Here is a 22798-nt window from a genome sequence, read left to right on the forward strand (position 1 = left end):
CAAAAGACTGACTCAACTTTTCAAATTTGATGGATAGTGGTTTACCAATTACATCTGACAGTTGCCTCAGGACCTGTGAATACATCTCATCAGGTGAAGTCTCATAGTATTCAGTGGTATTGCACAGTATTCAGTGGTAATGCAACTCTTTAGTATTTATTTTTAACTTCAAGGTTCAAGATCTGTGTCTTAAAATTCAATAAAGAATAATGTTCTATTGTCCTCGTATTTATTTTAATGAATTTATCTTAATTCTTTCAACCAACAAAGTATTATGGATATGATGTTCATGAGTAGCATTTTGTTTTTTCTTTGGCGTTTCACTCAGCCTGAATAATAGACTGCAAAGTTTCACTTCTGAGAGGAAGGTTGCGTTATTTTCACTTGTTTGGTTAATCAACATAATGTACAAAACAGAACCACTTTCCTACAATAGAAAGCTTCACAGCACCTTCAGTTCCCATTTTGCTTCCAAAATTTGCTGACTGCAGACCCCCAAAACAATGTTTTGGTTTCAGTGGCTTTCTCAGGTAATAAACATGGAAATAATTTTGAATGTCTGAACTGAAAGCAATTAGTTCTGTTCTGCAATAAAGATAGATAGATTAACCAGTTTAAATCCTTTTGTCACACTGATGCATATCACTATGATCAGTCAGCAGAAATCATTCTTGAGGCAGAACAATAACCCATATAAAATAATCATTTCTAAAGGGAAGGAATGAAGTTATGCATCATCAGTATGGCCACTGAAGAGTTTACCACAAAACCTTAGTAGACATTAAAAAATGTATTAAAAAATTCAAAGTAAAACAGTATGTTAGGAAGAGACTGATAGCTCAGCAAAAGATCTGAAAAAACAACCTTCTTTTTAATAGGTAAGAAATAAAAATGTTGAAAAGGGAGATGTAAAATATTTGTATAGTATAATATCCTTACTGAGGACATTTGCAGAAATTGAAGTTTTGTAACCAATCTCTTTTTGCAGGTACAGCTGCATAAGCTGAATCTCTAAGAGACAAATATAGAAGTGAGTTTGATAAAATAGAAACCCCTAGCAAAAATTCAAGTGTAGTGAAGAAGTATGATCTGATTTCTTCTCAAGGAAATCCAGATATCAGATGAAAACATATTAAATTTTCTGTTTACATTTCCCAAAATAAATGAAAAACAATCTAATTTCTTATAAAGATGCATTTTTGTATCGTGATGGTCTAAGAAAATAAGTGAAGCAAAGCTACTTCAGTTTTTACCTCTTTCCATAGCTTCTCTAAGCCTCTGCATCAACTGAGGATAACACAAGAAACTTACCATGAATCATGCTACTTTCACATCTCCTACATGTGTAGGAGATTCTAGTCTTTATTCTGGTTTTCAAAGTTCTGTACTCTACTTATATAAAAAATGGTGGTGGGGGTTTACTGTAAAGGTCAAATTAAGAAAGTATTGCTATTTTTAGCATTGTAGTTTAACCTGGCAGCCAAGTAAGCACCATATAGTTATCCACTCACTCCCCTCTTCCCAGTAGGATGGGTAAGAGAAATGAAAAAAGAAAAATGTAGAACTCATGAGTTGAGATAAAGGCAGCTTAATAGCACAAAAAAGAAAGACACGATGATGATAAATGATGATGATGATAGTAATAATACAAAAGAAGTGATGAACAATGCAATTGCTTACCACCTGCCAACCAATGCCCAGTCCATTCCTGAGCAGTGGTAGTTCATCAGTGGTAGTTCATCAGTCATTTGATATAATAAGTGCAAAAAAGTTGTAAGGAGGGGCTATATATGAGATGAAATACTTGCAATCTTAATCTTGAAGATTGACCAGCATCAATCAGTGGTATGAAGAACTGATATCAGAATCCACTAGAGGAAAGTTCTCAGTTACAAAATTTAGGACAAGAAGGAATGGCTTCAAGTTGTGTCAGGGGAGGTTCAGGTTGGAAATCAGGAGACATTTCTTCTCAGAAATGGTAATCAGGCATTGGAACAGGTTACCCAGGGCTGTGGTGGAGTCACCGTCCCTAGCGGTGTTCAAGAAAATGTTTGACATGGTGCTTAGAGACATGGTTTAGTTGGTGACATTGGTAGTAGAGTGATGGTTAGACTAGATGATCTTGAAGGTTGTTTGCAACCTCAATGATTCTATGAAAATGTAAAAGTTTAAAAAGAAGCCTATATGCTTGACTGCATCTATTGGTTCACCACATATCAGCCACATATATATATTTCTATTCTTTCCTTTGTATGTTGTAGAACAGAATTTCAGCCTTAGCAATGAGCACTGACTAATTAAATCAGTCTTTTCATTGTCTCATTCAAGGGATCCAACACACATGGTTTCCCAAGAAGCTATTTTTGTTTGCTGGCAGTCCTTTCTGATTTTGATTGTGTATACATGTCAGTGATTGATTAATAGTGATGGGTCCTAACAATGAGTGGGAGAAACAAAACTCAGTGGATGCCCTAGGGAGGGCTGTTGTGAACAGGATATCAGGAGCAGATAACTCATCAGTTTCCCACATCACTCACACCTTTCTGCTCTTAAAATCCTCCTGTAAGCTAGTACAGCAGACTGGACAAGTAACCTTGACAACATCACAATGCTCCCAAGTTCTCCAACTACCAATGTTTCTGAAGAACATCCACTCAGCTGTAGATATCCACGTGTTCTAACAGTACTTCAGCACCACATGTTCAATATGTATAATATTCAAAGATGTGATAAGTAACATTGGTAAACAGTTAAACAACTGAGATGCAAATTTGAGCAAATAGAAATGCCTACAGAGATACATAATTTCATTGTTTTTCAAGTTTCATTGTAAGAAATGTAACCTGATTTTATATTCTAGATCTGAAAGGAAAAGCTGAGGAAAATTAGAGAAATCCTGTTTTTCAGGATCACAGAATCACAGAATCACAGAATTTCTAAGTTGGAAGAGGCCTCAAGATCATCGAGTCCAACCTCTGACCTAACACTAACAGTCCCCACTAAACCATATCCCTAAGCTCTACATCTAAACATCTTTTAAAGACTTCCAGGGATGGTGACTCCACCACTTCCCTGGGCAGCCTGTTCCAATGTCTAACAACCCTTTTGGTAAAGAAGTTCTTCCTAAGAGGATGTTCTTTAGTGATGAATCTTAAAAGAACCACTGGGTTTTTGATGAAAACTTAATTGATCATGGAAACAAAGCATTATTTTTCATCTTCATGCATTTTACATCCACATCTATGGCATACAGTTTATTTTATAAAATTCTTATTATTTTTTGCAAAACTGCTCAGACTCATGGAAAAATAATAATAATAATAATAATAATAATAATAATAATAATAATAATAATAAATTAGCTGATAATTGAAAAGAGGAAAGAAATCTGGCTTTATGTATACAAAAGTGAGGCTGATGTGAAAAACAAACAAACAAACAAACAAACAAAAAAGCACAACAACAAACAGCTGAGTAGGACTGTTCCTTGTCTAAAACATTTTGTCTTCATTGCATCTCATTTATTCAATGAGATTTACAAGACTGTAATGTGATGAGTATTGTCTCTTGACTTCATATCAGTTCACATTATTGTTATCAGTAATCATAATGAAAAGATGGGAAGGAAGCTTTAGTAGTGATTTTTGAAAGTCTAGACTTCAAACTATTTGCCATGTTAATTATGAACCATGATAATTTAATACTCGGTATTTTGATTTATTTTAGCATCCAATCTTCATTACCTTTCATGTGGAAACAAATTGACAAAGATCAGTCCTATGTTCTTTATGTGCTTGCTGTTCCTTACCTTTTCTGAAGAATTTATGGTACATAATAATGGAAAGAGCAATGTTTTAACCTAGTCTGTAGTTACTCAAAGCTGTCTTTTAGTGAGTCATAGTAATTTGAAATGTGGTTGAATATTAGTAATTCCTCATTTTCCTTGATATGCACAAAAGCTCTGTGCCCTAGTAGCAGGTGTTGAATTTAAATGTACTGCCTTATAATTATCCTATGCCTAATTATGTGCACTCTATTATTTCTAGTGAACCAATGGGACTCCAACACCACCATTATATCTCTATTTCCTTTTCTTAAAAATAGCTCCTGAATATTGGATTCTTCCCATTCTCCGTCCTTCTACATGCATTTCTGAAAATATCTGACAATATATGAACTATTTTAGACAGTTCTTTCCTACATTATATCAACTTCTCATAAAATTTTAGAAGAGGCCATTCCTCACCACTGCACAATATACTTCAGATATTGTTCATAGTGATGTACTTATGTCTACACTTTGCTTTCACCTTTCTTTATCATGACATTCCCTTCTTTTTTCAGCTTTCTAAATAATTACACAAAGTGTTCTACCTCTATTTTAATATGTCTGTATATATAGAGAGAGAGAGTGTGAGTAAGAGAGAAAATTACAGAAAAATATCTTATTAAGCATTTCAGTTTTCTCCTTGGCATCTGTTATTTGCATTCTTTCCTTGGAAGGATATGTTCATCTAGCAGAATATGATTGATTAACTGAGCAGAAGGGAAATTTTGTGTGTGTCAGTACTTGGAAATGCCATAGTGTGCATCTATTATGCTGCCAGTCTCTTCTCTCACATGGTTTAATGCAAAATACCAATATTTGTAGGAACGTGCCATCGTTTCTGTAGTTTCATCATTATCATTCTGGAAAATTAACTTTATTTCATGCAAATGGTATTATAAGCCAAGGGAAAAAGACATGTAAATTATTTTGAAAAAATATAGAGAGTTTTTATGAGTCGCCTTCTATGTATCTATTTATGACAGCTTTTAAAATATTTTCTTACACATTTAGTATTCACTGAATAAGTGAGATGAAGTCTGTTTATTCTTAAATAAAATCAATATAACACAGGCTGCAACAGTGCAAACTTCTTCAACTACTCCAGGAGCATGAATCAGTCTCTGCATAATGATATGCATTCCTCATTTTTTTTTTAAATATATTTTTTTATGATTTTTATTTTTTTATTATTTCATAAGAAAACTGTTACTAGTTATTACTCACTTATACTGTCCATGCATATTGTTTTCAGAGTAAGAGGTTTGAAAGCCAACGAAAAATTTAAATGAATTATGAGTGTGTTATTTTCCATGTAATAAGATTTCACTATCTATCCTGTGTGGAGGTGTGCTTAATCCCAATTCCCTTCAGTCCTTCATTGAATATACCAGTATTATTGTTTATTGCCATTCTCCTATTTCAGTGTTGATAATCTTCTGGTATTAATACAGTCACACCTAAGTCAATGTTATACAATCCATTGTACAAATAAACGATGAGAGATAAACACTATCAATGGTAATGTGGTCCTAATATCCAGAGTTTAACATGATCATTTCAATTGAAAAAAAATAATAATAATAATGGACAAATGAGGTTTGCTTTTACTGAGTACCTCCACTTTCAAGTCTTTCTCTTTTACAAAGTAAATGAAGAAACTTAAATGTAAATTTCTCCAACTCCTGAATTTCTTAATCATATTTTTGGCAAAGTTTTTATGATGGGCTGTGTTTACCTAGGGAGAATGGTAGGATCTGAGCATAAAGCCTTATTGCCTTCATCTTAGGCAGTCAACTGTAAAGTCTGCAGCACTATAGTCATGCATTGCCAGAACTACAAATTTTTCATATCACTGCATTGTAGATTTAACGTGTTTATATGTACACTGTTTTAAAATATAATTCTGCACCACAACTTTTTGGTGATTTAGGGTGGAATTCACTTCGCCTAATTTAGGCAGAGATAAAAGTCCAATTAGTCATTGAGGCTCCCACTAAAGACAGTGGAGAAGAAAGGGTACACCAGAAAATTATTTGTCTTAGTAATATTTTGCCTTAGTCATATATCTTAGAGTGGGATGAATTGCTTTCAAATGCACTTATCGCTCTTCACTGATCTGCTAGATCACTTATACTGTGTGTCTTTTTAATCACTGAAAAATGGTGAAATAAATCCTACTTTCACTCAACATGGCAGAAAGTTAATATTTCTGTACTTCAGAACCTCAGCATTTCCTTCAGTCTCTGCGGTTAATATTTGTTATATTTGAAAAATAGCTTTAGATGAAAACTGTAGCCAATTAAACAAGTCACAAAAAACTCTTTGCTTGAATTTCATGATGTCTGGACTTCTTGTGTTCAGCCTCCATTGGTATTTGTTATATTTTCCTGAATTCTCATAGAAACAAAGTAGCAATGACATATTTTATATGGATGGAATATTACTATTACATCAATAGATCATATTCCCAAATTTCCTACAACTCACTGGTAAATATTTAATTAAATGCACTAAGCAGGACAGATCTGGTTCTCCATAGTTTGGACTGTTTTTGTAAGTAATGTATTCAATGCCTTAAAACAACAGCAACAACAAAATCACATACACGTGAAATAAAACAAACTAACAAGAAAAAAACAAAAAACACACCACCAACACCAACAAAAAACACCACAACCTCAATTAAGCATTGAGTTATGCAACTACTACAAAATGTTTTCAAGCTCACTACATCTCACTGCTCCCAGAAAAGGAAGAGTGGATAATTCCTTGATTTGCTTTCCCTTCCACCTCATTCTGATCTCAAATAGGGCTTCTCACTAAAAGGTGGATCCACCTTCCTATTAGCTTCAGTGGGAGGTGGTAGTGGGGAGATAGATATACTCAACCAAAGAGCAGATATAGTCTTATATTATTATGGGTCAACTGTAACTAAGCAACAACTCCCATTTCTCTTCTCACTGGTGCGCTGTTGAATCCTAAAGAAAAAGAAAAAAGAAAAAGAAAAAAAAAAAAAACAAACAAAAAAACACCAAACAAACAACAAAAAAAAAACAATTGCATGCATACATAGCTGCTCTTACAAAAATAGCAAATAACAAGATGACAAGATGTTAGGGCTTTACAAGTCAGACGGTTTTAATGGAAAAACTTGTCAGATTTCTTTAAACTTGGATTAAACTCAAAACAAAAGGATTGAGACCCTAAGGAACTGAAAAACTTTGTTTCTGACAGAAAAATGGAAAGCTGCATCTCTCTCATAAAATCATATGCCACAGACAGAAGACTCTACTATCTCTCCCCTGAAGTGGTCCTGCACAAAAATCTGCACTGAGACACAGACACAGATGTTAGAGCTATACTCTTTATAACTGAGTTTAAAAAATGAACAAACAAAAGACTGTTCTGTATTATCAATTCATACAGTGCTAAAAAAGTAGTACTGCTTAGGGTATATTACTGCATAAAAGCCTTAGTGTTACACTTTGCTGATCAGCTGCAGTTAGTGCATACTTCTTTTCTGGTTCTTTAAGGAGATCCAACCACAATGAAGAGGATGAGTTCATAACCAACCAGGCTGTGAGATGTCTCAGTCAGGAGCCAGGACACTTTGCAGAAGGCACTTATCAAGTACCTAACAGGAAACATAGCAGGCAAAGTGAACATCACTGACCATACAGGTGTGATTAGCACTATTAACAGAGAATTCTTTGAGGTGTCTGACTTGGTACCAAATATTGTTTAAATAATAATAATAATAATAATAATAATAATAATAATAATAATAATAATAATAAAAGAAGAAGAAGAAGAAGAAAACTGTACAATGACAAAACACAACAAACATAACAAATAAATGATTAATTCAATAATGTGTTAAAAGGGGAAGGGTGTTTTTTGTTTGGTTGGTTGTTTGTTTTTTTAGACATTGCTTTCTAATCGTGTCCTGTAGTAGTTCTTCATTCCATATTTACCTGGTATCTCTATCAATGACCTGGAAAACACTTTTGCTAATGAGTTGGAGATGACACAAAGTCACAAAGTCTGAGGCCGTAGTAAACAATGAAGATAACGAATTACTGAAAAAGAGTATCAGGATTAGATGAGGGTTTTTTTTTATTATTATTATTATTCTTTATTGCCTATTTAATATAGGCAATAGGATATTTCTTTTAAAATGTTCACATGTGAAACCGCTTATTTACAGGATAGAAAACTATTCTGGAAAGAAAAGTCTTACAGAAGCACTTAAAAGTGCAGGGAACCAGGATTTAAATATGATCAGTCAGGACAATATTTGTGACTGAGAAACAGTGAGATCCATATTAAGAATACAGCATTTTCCTTGATGTGGATACCACTGAGTAAAATAGATGTACTCCTTTCATGGGCAGTGAAAATTTCAATCAAGTTTAGGAGAGAGCAATGCAGATGAGATGCTGATGTCCTAAACTGAGAGACTCAGGTGACATCTGCATTGGCAAGTAGTGCTATGCAATCAGTACTAGTGAGTCTACAGAGCAACTCAGCTGCTGTTCAGTGCCAAATGTTCTCACAACACATGGATGGGAATTTTACATAAGACTACTTCTAGACTGGTCCCGCTGTCCCAGGATGTCACCAGATCACATTAAAGAGTCTCCTGAAGTGCATATTCAATTATATACAATTCAATACAGTTCTCAATAGAAAATTGTGTTTCTCTAGGGTCCAGACTGTGCAATTTGCAACTGTATCGTGATAGGAGTGATAACTGGGGTTGACTGAAGATTAACTTCAAAAAAGCACTAGATCTTAATAAAAACACAGTCAAGACATTTAGAAAAACAAAGATACAAAATAGGATGATGTCACTGTAAGTAATTGCTTATAATGGGTCATTTGAAAGTAGAAGTTTCTATTGTATTGTTCACTGTGATGTTTCCAATGATGTTCACAGAAGTACTGTGAGATTTCCAATGGCTGGAAATTCAAACTAAAAAAGCTTAAGACTGAAACAACATGCCTCTATTACCTGTGTATATAAATGACATAAACATCAATTTCACAGCTTCTTCAGTGGAAGGTGTGAACCTCTACCAATTGAAATATTTTAATCAGGATTTTCTTAGAAGATATGCATTTGATTTGGTTACTGAAGGTTCATCTCCACAGAGAAGAGCACAGATACACATGGAGAAATCAAAATAATCAGGGTTGTCACAGGAGGGTGACCAGCCACATGAGCCAGGGTCAACATCCATCATTCTAAAGCTCTTATAGGTGGTGGGCCCTTATTCCCTACAGAGTATGACTTATTATGGGATGCTCATTAAAATCAATTTCTAATTTTTTTATTGGGTGAAGGACTCATGTAGGTATGTATACGTGTGTATATGGGGATTTGGGTGTCAGCAACAGGAGTCAGACCAAAAGTCACAGGAGCGCATGAGTCTGAAATATCACTAATGGACCCTCACCTTCATTAGCCAGAGTGTGGAACAAGATAAGGCCACTGGTGCCTTCTGTGTTTGCAAGACTGTTACTCTATACACTGAGCTGTGTGGCTAAGTATATCTATATATATGCATATACCTATATATGTGCTATATACATCTGTTTGCATGTGCAGCTGTTGCAAAGACAAGCTTATCCTCACAAATGGTTGGACCTGGGAGTGTAAATCCTCATCTTTATCAGGCATAGCATGTAAGTGGTAGTATGTGATAGTTTAAAAAAAAAGAATTAAATTTGATCAAGACCTATAAGCTGTACAATGTAAGATGAAAAATTAGAAAATTGGAGTGTTGTCTTCTAGCCCATAATTTAAGGACACATGAAGAGAATGATCTTATTATTGTCTTTACTACAGCTCAGGCTTTACGCCACAGGTTTCAATAAAAAATACCAAGAAGCAGCAGGTCAGAAATGAATATGGGAATTCACATACATAGCTTAGTGTTTCAAAGAGAGCTTAGTATGATGTGATCTGATGATGCTTCTGCAATCAAATGCTATACAAATCCTTTTAGTCCTTTCCTTCTTTCCTTTCCTTCTTTCCCTTCTTCTTTCCCTCCCTACTTCCATCCCTTACTTCTTTCCTTTTCACTTTCCCTCTCTCTCCCTCTGTCAACAGTAACCAAATAATGAATACATAAGATACATAAGATAACTTTAGTTAGTTTTGAGAAGGGTAATTTCTTATTATTACAAACTTTTAACATGTACTTGTCTCTCTCTCTCTTTTTTTTTTTTTTTTTCTATACTCTGCAGCAGATAAAATTATTATCTACAGGTAATTTACATACTTATAATAATAGAAATAGTTGTGACTACAATCATTTCTCAAGAAGACCTAAAAATATTTTTTGTTTATTTCTAAACTGCCCATGAGCATAACATAGCATTTTGTTAAATATCAATGTTAACATTTTTCAAAGATCCACTGAAGTGAACAAGAAACTCAAACATTTGTCAAAGATAGGAATAATTTTCAGTAATAATTTTCAATAATTTTTTACCATGTTATGGTAAAAAATTACCATAACATGACTATATATATATATATATATATATATATATATATATATATATATAACAATTGACAACCATAAAGAAAACAAACCAACAAAACTGACAAAACTGACTTTGTTATTTAAAACTTTATTTTTGAGCATTTGAGCATTTTATCTTAAAATTGCTTTGGATGTTCTGTTTCACATAAGTTCAAAGTACATTGAAAGTACATTTACGAAATTATATCAACATTTTGTCACATTAACTAGTCATATCCCATAGTGTTGAATGCATTTGCAGTCTCGTAGATACAAAATAATGAGTTTGTCTTCCTATCTTAAGAGTCTTTGCACAGTTTTATGATTTATATTCTAATCTGAAAGTCGGAGACCTAAATTTATTTTTACACAAATCATCATGAAGGACAAAGCTAGGGACTGGTAGAGAGAAGATAGATTAAGCAAACTAAAACAGAATAATGAGATTAGAAAAATGGAAATTAAAAGTTTATCCAACATAAAACATCCAATTGGCCCAGCTAAACATGACAAGTAATACTTTGGTTGGTTGGTTGGTTATTGGTATTTATATAATTTTGGAGGAATACTGATGGAATCCCAGAAATCTAGACATTTTATTCTGTTTTCTTCTGATTTAAAAAAAAAAAAAAAAAAAAAAAAAAAAAAAAAAGGCCCATTATCACAGCTTCTGTTATTGCATCTGTTATTGCACTATTACTACTAAAATATTACCGTCAAGATTTGTCTAAAATAGCATGAACAAAGGAAAAAAAAATCTTTCAGTCATTTTAGGTGACATTGTCCAATGTTTTAGTATAGAGATTGTGACATAAGGCCTGCATGCAATCTACTGAAAAACAATTTTATCATCCCTTCCCCCACTCTTGTCAGCTTATTTCTGGAGGCAGTATAGAAATCGCTGTCTAATATAGTCCTTAAGAACAGCTGCACCTCTCTTATGCCTTCTTCCTCCTTGGTGGCCTTTCCTGGCTGCATCCTTACATAAGCCTAAGAAAAATGTATCATTCTGTCCGTGGGAAGGAAATCTGTCACTTCTGAGTACCAAATTTTCTTTACAGTAGAGAAACAATGAAGTACAAAGTAAATCTACTTTGTGAAGACACTGGATGTACAAGGCTTGTACAGCACTGAATTGCTGTTTTATACATACATTAAGCCCACAGCATCTGTGAAAGTCATAGACCTATAGTGTACTTCTTGAAACCTCTTATTGCATATGCAAAGTGTATCCGCCATTTGGTAGGAGTAAATATAGAATATCCAACTCTTTCAGGAGGCTAACTTATTACACAAGGCATATGAAAACTAAGACACAGACAGATGAAATAAGTAGAGCTCAAAATAACAGATATATTATCAAAATTTGGTATTTTAGGAGGAACCAGAAAATTCTTATCGTAATGGACTGAAAGTTGGAATTCTTATGTTACATTTGGGATGTCTCACTGAGGTGGAATGTTAATTGAATTGTATTTTTGTCACTGATGTCCTGCTAAAACATTTTTAACTTAGGAATATTTCCAATAAATGTACACATTCCCAAGTCACATTATATTCCTGGACAGTGGATCCGAACATGTGGCTGACTTACTAACAGAACTCAGCAAGTTCATCAAACAAGCACAGGAGAAAGGTATTACTTGGCCAACCTTATATGGTAAAATGATTCATCACACAGAACAGTTCCTGAAGAACTTCTGATCCTATGGGAAACCACATAGGTTCCTTGATCCTATGGGAAACCACATAGGATCAGTTTGGGAATGACAGCATCCCATGGGAAGGAACCCACATTGGAGCAGGGGCAGGGAGTAACCGTGAAGGAGTGGCAGAGGTAAACATCAGATAAAACTGAGCTAAATTTATAGAAAAGAGATTATTTTCCTATGTTACAGAAAGATATATGGAAGGTTTGTGGCCCATTAAAGTGAGCAAGACTTGACAGAGAACATCTTTGAGAATACGGTCCGAAGGGAAGCATGATGTGCATTTTAAGCCTGAATATATTCTTTCACCCAGAAAATATGATTTTTCTCCATTGGAAAATTATCTTGTTTAATAAAATTTAGCTTTGCTGGAAAACCTTGTTATCATTTTATCACTCTTTAAGAAAAAGATGCAGGAAGGTCTTCCTCAACTCTCTGGGGTGTTATCACAACCACAGAAAAAAATGACTAGTTCAACATAATGGGAAAGCTCAGGCTGGAATTTAACACAGTTCAATGAGCTATATTCACTTGTGTTTCTGTAAAACATTTGCCTATTTATATTTCCCAACGGGCATTGTTTTATAGACTTTATCCCATGAGTTCGTACCAATGGAAAGCAAAGATGAGTAAAGTTAACTTTCCTGAACAGAAATGAAACATAGGATAGTGTTAGTGCATGCTTTGTCTCAAGGAATTTTGAACCCTTAAAATAAAAATATTTCTTACAACAGATGAAAATATTGAAGTTTTGCAAGCCAAATGGCACTCAGTATATGTAAAACATAAAAGGATGTAAGCCTAGAACAAAATCTTGAGACATTCTATTGGACTTAAGAAACTCAAATGGATTCAATGTGGGCCTTTTACTGCATCCAAAGTGACAAGTATTAACAGGATGGCAGAAGCTCCCCAGATAAGTGACTCAATTATATCAGGTTTACCATTATCTACTCTTAATAAAACTAAAAAATGAACTAATGTAAAGATCAACCTGACAAATAATGTCACCAAAGATCCTCCTAATTGAAGTTTAATTAAGATGGCATGGCGGAAAGCTAGACTCAAAACATTTTCTGATTGATACTGCAGAGAAATAATGACAGATGTTCACATGCAATCCTTTGTTGTTTAGACAAGTAAAATCCATTGAAACAGTTGAGACAGGATCAGTAACTGTATTGGGTTTACGTGGCAGGTTTTGGTAGTGGGAGCCTGCAGGGCTGGCTTCTGTGAGAAGAGTATAGAAGCTGCCCTGTAAGGAATGTTTCAGCAATTCTTGTCAATAGAGGGCTTGAAGGGCAAACCTTGAGTCTCTGATATCTGTGGGGTTTCAGAATAACTGCTAACTATTGTGACTATTGCATGGGACACTACGCAAGTCTCTGATATGCGGCCAAGATGGACAAAGGAGAAGGACAAGGAAAAAGCCTGGGAGGAAGACTATGAGCCTTCAGCATGAGAGACCCTCAGAGGGACCACCGGAGACTGATATACAAGTGCCAGTGGGAGGGTTCAGATTCTGGGAACTAATTATAATAACCCTGCCTTTTCTAGAAGTAGTAATGAATATGTATTAGCCTAGGATATAAAAAACAGCCACCTGATGTTACATGTGAGTGTGTTGCAGGAGTCCAGACTCCCCACACACCCAGTGCTGTTTACTTGCCTTTTATTGACCCCATAAATAAATCTAAATATAAAGCTAAATTGACTCGGAATTTATAACATGCCCCATGTTTGATAAGGGCCAATTTCAGCCAGCTCCAAAGGGACCTGCTGCTGGCCAGAGACAGGCCAAAAAGTAATGTTGGTTGTACCTCAGAGTGTAGAATTAAGGGAAAAAAAAATGCAGTACAACAGCAGCTGGGAGAGTGAGGAATGAGAACCAGCCCTGCAGCCCCCAAGGTCAGTGCAGCAGGAGGGTAGGAGGTGCTCCAGGCACACAGCAGCAGTTCCCCTGTGGCCTGTGGAGAGGCCCCTGGTGGACCAGGCTGTCCCCCTGCAGCCCATGGGTCCCACATGGAGCAGATCTCCGTGCTGCAGCCCGTGGAGGAGCCCCTGATGAAGCAGGTGGATGTGGCCTGGAGGAGGCTGTGGCCCATGGAGAGCCTCCACAGGAACAGGCCCTGGGCCAGAGCTGCAGTCTGTGGAGAGGAGGCCATGCAGTAGCAGGGAGTCTGGGGGGAGCTGCCACCCATGGGGGACCCGTGCTGGAGCAGTTTGCTCCTGGGGAACGGACCCTGTGGTACGGAGCCATGTGGGAGCAGTTCTTGAAGAGCTGCTGCATTCAAGAAGCCCATGCAGGCTCAGTTTGGGAAGGACAGCATCCCATGGGAGGGACCCCATGTGGAGCAGAGGCAGAGAGTGACTGTGAAGAAGCAGCGGAGATAAAGTATCATGGACTGACTGCATCCCCCATTCCCCATTCCCCTGCACCACTTGGCATGCGGGAGGATAGGGGGAGAGTAAAGTGTAGAAGATGATGGATGGCTGGAAGGTGTTTTTAGTTTGCTTTTAGTTTTTCATTTCTCTACCTTGTTATTAATAGGCAATAAATTATTTTAATGTTCCTGTGCTGAGTCTGTTTTACCCATGATGATAATTGTTGAGTGATCTCCCTGTCCTTATCTCAATCTGTGAGCCTTTTTATTATTTTTTTTTTAAATTTTATTGCTTTTATTGTTTTTACTGTTTTTTATTTTATTTTATTTTAATTTTATTTATTTCATTTCATTTCATTTTCCCCAACATATTTTCCTCTCCCTTTTCTACAATCACAATTTTGACATGTTCATTTTTTTTTCCAAGGAGAGGGTAGCTGGTCCTGTTGCTTGCTCATTTGCACTAACTCATGTAGAGTGTATTCTCCAGGCAGCACGCCATAGTGATGTCATTCCTTATCCCTCTTCTGGACCACACATGATCCTGGCCATAACATCACCAATCTTAAAAAGACTTTTTATTCAGATGGAAAGTTAAGTGATGATGAGATTAGAAACATAAAGCGAATCCCCCCCAAAAGAATAGGCTTAAATCTCAATGAAGACAATGGGCTTGTTTAGTCCCTTAAATTCTATGTGACACTTTTAGAATTTTCCTGTTAACTTTCATGACTTAAATCTCTGGTTATATATACAAGCTAAAGGAGAGACGTTTAGGGGAACTTTTGAAATTTAAGTGTGACTTTCCAGCTTCAAACATCTAAATATGTAATTTAATTGCCTACATTTTTAACCTTTAAATGGACAAAGAATTTACCTTTACTAGTCTAATTCTTTCAGAGCAAGTGAAGCTTACTTGAGTTTACCTACAGATTACTTTATCCCACAGATAAATTGACAGACATGTAACCTCTCTTGGTAATTATTCCTTTTAACAATTGAAATAATGTTCACCAGATAAGTGTGTTTGAGAATTATGTGGGAACTCTTCACATGGCTGTTATCTACCTCTTAAAATGCAATTATATTGTAGGTTTCCTACAGACTTCTGTCAAGATCAGAATTCCCTTGAATCAGGTGCTAAAGCCTACAGTCTCTGAAGAGAGTCAAGATTAAGAGATCTAAATGCAGGAAGGTAGAAGACATTTAATTCATCATCTTTACTTGCCCCAGTTATTTTCGCTTTATTCATTATGGGTAAGGAGACGCGGTATATAAGAATAATAATGACACATACATGTTCAACAAAGTAGAATAGCATAAATGAATGGAAAAGGATAATATTCACATGAAAAAAAAAAAACATGAAGGATTGTGTCAACATTGTCTCCATATAGGATCAAAAGAGGGTGCTTCTAACAAGTGACTCATCTGCTACTTAAGATATCTACAGAATAAATTGCCATTTGGAAAGTAGTATTTTCCAACTGATCATGAGGAGTTTCTGCATGACTAAACTGGTCAAATCACATCACTTTAAGGAACAGAAAGAACTGCAGCCACATGTATCATGGACAAGTATAGTAAAGGAAAGCTAGGCAAATTTTTTGGAATATCTCATTTCTGCTGTTATTTCTGCAAATTTTAACTGACAGTGTTTAATTTGTTAATTCTGAAAGTTTCATCTGTTGTTACTTTTTCTTTTTAGTAGTAAAGCTTTAAGGTTTTTCTTACCTGGACAGGATCTTGTGACAGCGTGCTTACTCAAGTTAAAAATGTGTTAGTTGAAATTCATATTTCTCTTTATAAATTTATATTACATTGCCTTGTTATTTCATGAATAATCCTCCCATACTTGTCTCTTAGTTTGACTTCTTCTTCTGAGTTAGTTCTTTTTGTTATAACTCTACACTCATTAGTAAATTTGTAAAAATGACTCAGGGAGGAGTCAGACAATGGTGGGATGGCTTTTTTTTTTTTTTTTTTAATTTCAGTATGATAGTTTATTGATATGTGCATGGCTTTAACTCTGCCATGGGAATTCAGTGTAGCTAGCTTTGTTCTTTCTATTCATTCCTATGTGGTTGCAACTTAGTATTTGTAATGTTAGCATGTATTTCAAAATTTCAAAATCTAAGCATTATTATTTTGGGTTTGTTCAAAATGCTAATGGTAGTGAACCTCATGTTGTTCAATTTAGTAGATACAGTGGAACTGAGTTTCTGCACTTTGCAATGACTGTCATATTGACCAGACAGGCTACATCTCCACAGAATAACAAATAAAAGCAAAATGGTAGCAGATTGTCATTTACTACAGAATGTCCATCTTGTGTCAACTGAGTAGTTTGAAAAAAACTGTTGGACGAGAAACAATATTAAGACTGGGCCTAAATAATAACCTAATTATGAGAAATATTGGCAGATTTCCCTGTCATTCATAATGTATTAGAGATGAAAGGTTTGCTACATTTTATTTTAGAATGCTTTGAGAATACTATAATTGAAATGACCTCTTAATGACATGATTGTGGATACTGAGATCATATTAGTAAATACCAATAAATGCAAACAACCTTTCCCTTGGGAAAACCATCAAAACTGCCACCAAAAACACCATTGTAGATACTATTATTTCTCAGAAATTAAATTAAAGACTTCACAAATCAATTGTTCAAACTACAGTTCCTTGAATGAAGCTAAGGTGGTTCTATAGCACTTTTGGGAAGCAATCTTAAAGAGCTCACAAAGCATGTCACAAAATTAGAGGTTTGGACAGCCCCTTCTCTTCTTCACAGAACTATTTTCTTCCTTTATGCCTTTATCCATTCAGCAGATATGGCAAGAAATTAGTAAATAAACCATTTATTTGTGGGGTCATATAGGAGATGCATCATCATGTACACGTATTAGGAAAGCTTGCTCTGTCATCTGTCGTCGCAGTCTTTTTTTTTTTTTTTTTTTTGATAACTACTTCCAATTTCTAAATTTGCCAGTATTTTATAAGGACAACATTCTACTGTAGCAAAACAGAATAAATAAATTATGAAATAATTGCTAAAGCAACAATATGCCACATCCTCCTCTTCTCTCTTTTATTTTTTTTTCTATCTGAAAGATTCATCTTCTGAAGCATAACCTTTTCTTCTGACCTTTAGAAAATTAAATAAAAATGAGAATTTTCCCTCCTCCTCACTTGCAGAGTGAAAAATGTGCCCATAATATGAAGCAAGATAGATTAAAATCATCTTTAATAAGTTATCAAAACCTCCAGAATACTTCTGAAAAAATCTCCTAAATATTTTTTCCATCACTTGGGAATATGTGCAATTAAGGAAATATATATCCTTAATGGATTACAAGCTCAATCTATGATTAACATACACGTCAACCTTTTCGTCTTCATGGTAAGTCAGTTCATTCTGACATAATTTGATGACATAAATTTTGATAGTAGCACAAAAACTAATCAAACAGAACATTTTAAAAAACAATTTATGCTAGCTTCTGTGATATGTACTCTGTCAGAACCATGATCAGTGCTGCAGCCTCTTTCTAGGCTGGTTCACTAGTGTACATCTGCCCTCTGTCAGTAAACTATTTGTAGCCCTCATAAGGTGGTCATGTTTCGTGCCCTGTCTTTACACGATAATGTTTATGAACACCATTCTCATTAGCATGTTTGATTATCCTTAGATGTATTTCTATTAACTGGATCATTTCACAAGCTATTTTTCAAATCCTTTATCACAGGCATTTTTGTCAATGCAAATTTTGGCCAACATCTATATTGTCTATTTGTGGTGAAAGATGAAAGAATATGCCTAATTCCCCAAATAAATCAGATATCTATCTAGCTATCTCTCTAGCTAGATAAAAATCACCCAAGTCCTCAAGTTAATGGAAAGAAAAAATAAAGGGGGATGGGACGGGGAGGGTGAATTCTTAGGAAAATACCTGAAATATGTAAAAATTATATGTCCAGGTCTTGACTGTGGGTAAAATAAACAGATTTTGCAATAAACCAGATCAAACCCCAACCTATCCTTCAATATACTAAAAAAATCTGGAATTACCCTTTATGAGACAGGAATATACTGCTGTATTCAGGAATGAAATCTACCCCTTTTTCTTCTATTTAATGATACCTAAAACCCACAGTCAAGATTTCTACTGGCTTTAAATGAGGTGGGTGTATGCTTTGAAATCTACAGGATCTAGAAATAGCACTTATCGTGTGGATTCCCTTGTCACCTGACTTCCTTTCACTCCTGAAAGGCTGCAAAGTAATCAGAGGAGATTACTTACTGGCATAGCTATAAGACATAACCCTTCATCTATACAGAGGGCTCCCTAAAAATGATCAAATGAAATCTAAACAAAATGCCGCTGCTGTCTAGTGAATTATTTAATTCACCATCTGTGAAAATAGCTCTCTTCAAAAAGAAGGAATGCAAGAAGCAATGAGCATGCAGTATGATACAAAAGTCAGCTTGTGCCTAGTGAAAGGCAGCTTGAACATATGCTGATATTCAGAGTGGGATGGCTACAGTTCATTCACATCCACCCTAAAAATATCATGCAACATATTGCTGAGGAAGTGGTAGAAGAGCAGGCAGCAACAGCATTCGTATCACTAGACCAGGAGCTCTGTTAGGAAGCTGGGAACTGAGAAGTGGTGATAAAAGTGGTGATGTGACCTTTATCTGCTCTTGAACAGATGAGCCTGCTGGTAGGTCACTGTCCTTCACTACTGTCACCCTCTCCAAATAGAGAGAATATTATCAGCACAATTGTTTGTTACCAAGTGATACCTTTAAAAAGAGAAGGTTCATACTGGTAATATTTCCTCTATGTGTGTCCTTAAAAGATAAGTAACATGATGACACTAACCTTAATTTACAATGACAGGTAAACCTCTGAAACAGTACTGACAGAGCAGAAATTTCATCTTTGTAAAAGAATCTCTTAGCTATGTTTTATTCAAGTGTGTTTCATAAGCAGGAAAAGACTGGCTCCAGGAAAAGACTCTGGGAAGATTTTTCTTCTTTTTGCACTCAAATAAGGTTTATGGTTTTACAGAGAACAATGCTGAACTGTTCTTTTCACTCCCCAGGGACCCCTGTTCTGAAATCCAGCCTACAATAAGCCAGAGAAGGATTAATTGATCTGTTTAGGACAGTGACTATATCCCATTTTGAACATGTTTTTTGCTAAAATAATTTGGCATGCTTCTAGGTTGCAGGACATCTGAAGATGGCCCTTGTTATCTAATTATCTACACCTTCCCCTGAGGAAAACCTTAGTTCTTGTAATCACGTGATCACCTCCTACTGTAATGTACGTGTTTGTCACATCCAGATCTCAGGAATACGGCATTATTGTTATGCCTGGGAACACAAATAAAAGACAGCTCCTCATTTTCTTCTCCAGCCACTTCCAGAAATTGAACAAAATTCTTTCACAAGGAAGAGGTAGCATTCAGAGTTAAGATTACCTTCAGGTAATCTTAATAAGGCTTACTTATTAAGAGAGTACCTTCAGGATGGCTGAGGTATTTGATTTGGATGAATTCCTGTAATTTCCTTTTCATGAAGATGTGTGGAAGAAAACTATGTTTGCCTTTACACAGATTATTCCTCTTTTTTTCTTTCTCAGACTTTGCTATGCATGGCATGGCCTATCTGAAGTGGCAAATATAGGCCAGCTCTTCTGCTTTGATCTGCTGGGAGAAGTTGGATCTGCTGTGGCTTATTTTGGCCAAGCATTTCAGATGGCCACAAGGCTTGTGCTCCAGAGAAGTTGCCACCAGACCCTTAAAAACACTCCCTGTCCCCAAATCTACCAAACATCCTCAGAAAGCCTTCCTTTAACTTCTTCATTGTTTTTTTTATTACTCACAACTACTGTATATGCTTTCACATCTGTTGTAGGTTTCTTGTTTTGGCTTGGTTTGCCTCACTGCCTACACCCTTTTCTCTTTCAATAGTTAAACTGCCAGGAGATGGATCTGTCAAATAGAATCCTTTTAATAGAAAAATGGATTTGAGTTCTTGAATTGTATTGCTTTGGCAGCTCTGATAAGGAGAAGACACCCGCAGTGTGGTGATAATGTGGGAAAAACTTCATCGTCTGCTATTTCTCACTCCTTTGCTGCATTTGAATTATATAAGAGTCTGCTTCCCTCTCAGCCTACTGCACCCCGCTTAGCAGCCTGCATGACTCTGCAGTTAATTCTTGCAGCTACTGTAGTTCCCTTTTGAAAGTATTTGGCAGCTCACCCTGCAGAAAAGGGCATATCTGGAAATTGCCTTTTTTGCAGTTTCACAATGTCTGCGATTAGCTAGTTTAAGCTGGAGGATCACACTCGAAGGAATTGAATTTCCATACCTGACTAATAGTCCCTGTCTGCACTCTCATTTCTAGTGAGTTCCTCATGAAGCAGCAAGTTTTGGTTACAAAATTCTGAAAAGAGCTCAGTGAGGAAAATTAAACTGAAATCAACACAAGTACTGAGTGAAAACTGAAAGTTAACATTCACGCTAAATCTCTTAGGGTAAAGATTAAAGAGCATTTGTTTCTTGATGATTTCTCATATAGTGTAACATCTTGGGGAAGAGATTTGAATGTGGGTTGGTTTTTATTTTTATTTTTTTGGCCATTTTTTTTAGGTTCAAAAAATGCTACAGTAAGCCTTATCAAAACAAGAATTGTGAGAAAATGTGTGCAGAGGCACATGCCGCTTTTCTCTTTTGGAAGGAAATGAAACAGTTTGAAATCTTTGTAATGCAGTCAAGCAACAAGTCTCCTAAAATTCACGTGAGAAAGGGCTGCTATTTTGAATTATGGGAATTGCACAACATTCTGTTTTGTGGATTGCCACAGGTGTTAATAAGTATTTTGACAGTCCCAGTCAGATACATAACATGATTAATTTGCAGAGCAAAGTTTGGATATTAATGTTTCTTTGCAGAATAGGAAGACAATAAGCTCAATGTTCTTATAATAATCTTATAATAATCTAAACTTTTCATAACAGAGTGCAAGTTATATTACTGAACTTTTTCCACAGTGCATTACAAAGTAATAATTGGTATTTCATGTCCTTTTGGTTAGGATTACTTTATGACAGGAAATTGTTGTGGGTTTTTTTTGATAGCTTAGTTGTTATTTTTTTTTACAAATCGTATCAAGTCTTGTTGAAATGCATCAGAAGACTTAAATTGGTTTATGATCATAAGGGTTAATAGTTAGCATCTTCCATGGAAGTGATTCAACTCTAAAACAAGTTCTGACAATTTCTGATTTAGAATCACCATGGGGTACAAGAAAACAAACAAACAAACAAACAAAAACACACACACACACAAAAACAACAACAACAACAACAACAACAACAAAACAGATATGAAACAGATTCAGTTCTTTTCCCCAATCTTGCATGAGATTCTGTGTTCAAGTGAAAGGAAAGGAACCATTTCTAGGAATTTCTGCTTGCACAGTTGTGAAGAAGTAAGAATTTACAATTAAGAATCATATGCTCTTATCTTGAAGGGTGCTGGGTACATCTTGCAATTTGCTAAGTAACTTCAGTTCCCATAGAAACTAAATGGGATCAAAGGATACTCAGCACCTTGCTAGTGTAGACTTCTGGCTGATGACTAGCTTAGAAGTTTATTTGCAGATGTGTTACACCACTAACTGCTTTTATAAGAGAAGTTTTCCATTAGATAAACAATGCTGAGGACTCTCTAAGAACACAGTGCTTGAAAGCATTTTGAAACCTACAGGCTGAAATAGCATTTCTGTTCAGCACACACCAAAAATAATAAAGGAGCAGTGTAGTTACTGTGAATACCTTTCCCCACACACATATTTAAAGAAATTATTTAGGACTAGAGTAACTTTTTTTTTCTTTCTTTCTTTCTCTCTTTTTTCAGTGATATTTTACATACTGGTCATGGAGAGCACTGCACCAATCTGCAGAGCTATCAGGATCACAGAGAATGTTTCAGCACTATGAAGCCAGAAACAACAGAAGTAAGATTTCCTATGCCATACTGTTGTAAGATGAAAAATATGTAGCTTAAAATTGATCAGAAAAAAAAAAAAAAAGACCTCCCAACAAAACAAAACACAGCCGTCTATTTCCTGCTCTGTATTTTGCAACACAAACATGTCTAGCATGAAGCAGGATCACAGAGGTGGCAAACACCTGGAGTAATGGCAGACAGATTGCAGATATCTCATGTGTTTATGCATATAGATGTACCCATTCTGGCTGTAATACGCATGCTTTATGTGCTGTGGTGTAAATTTTCAACAATTCTCCACTCCATTGTGA

Source organism: Aythya ferina (genome assembly GCF_964211825.1).
Source record: "Aythya ferina genome assembly, chromosome: 3".
NCBI lineage: Eukaryota > Metazoa > Chordata > Aves > Anseriformes > Anatidae > Aythya > Aythya ferina.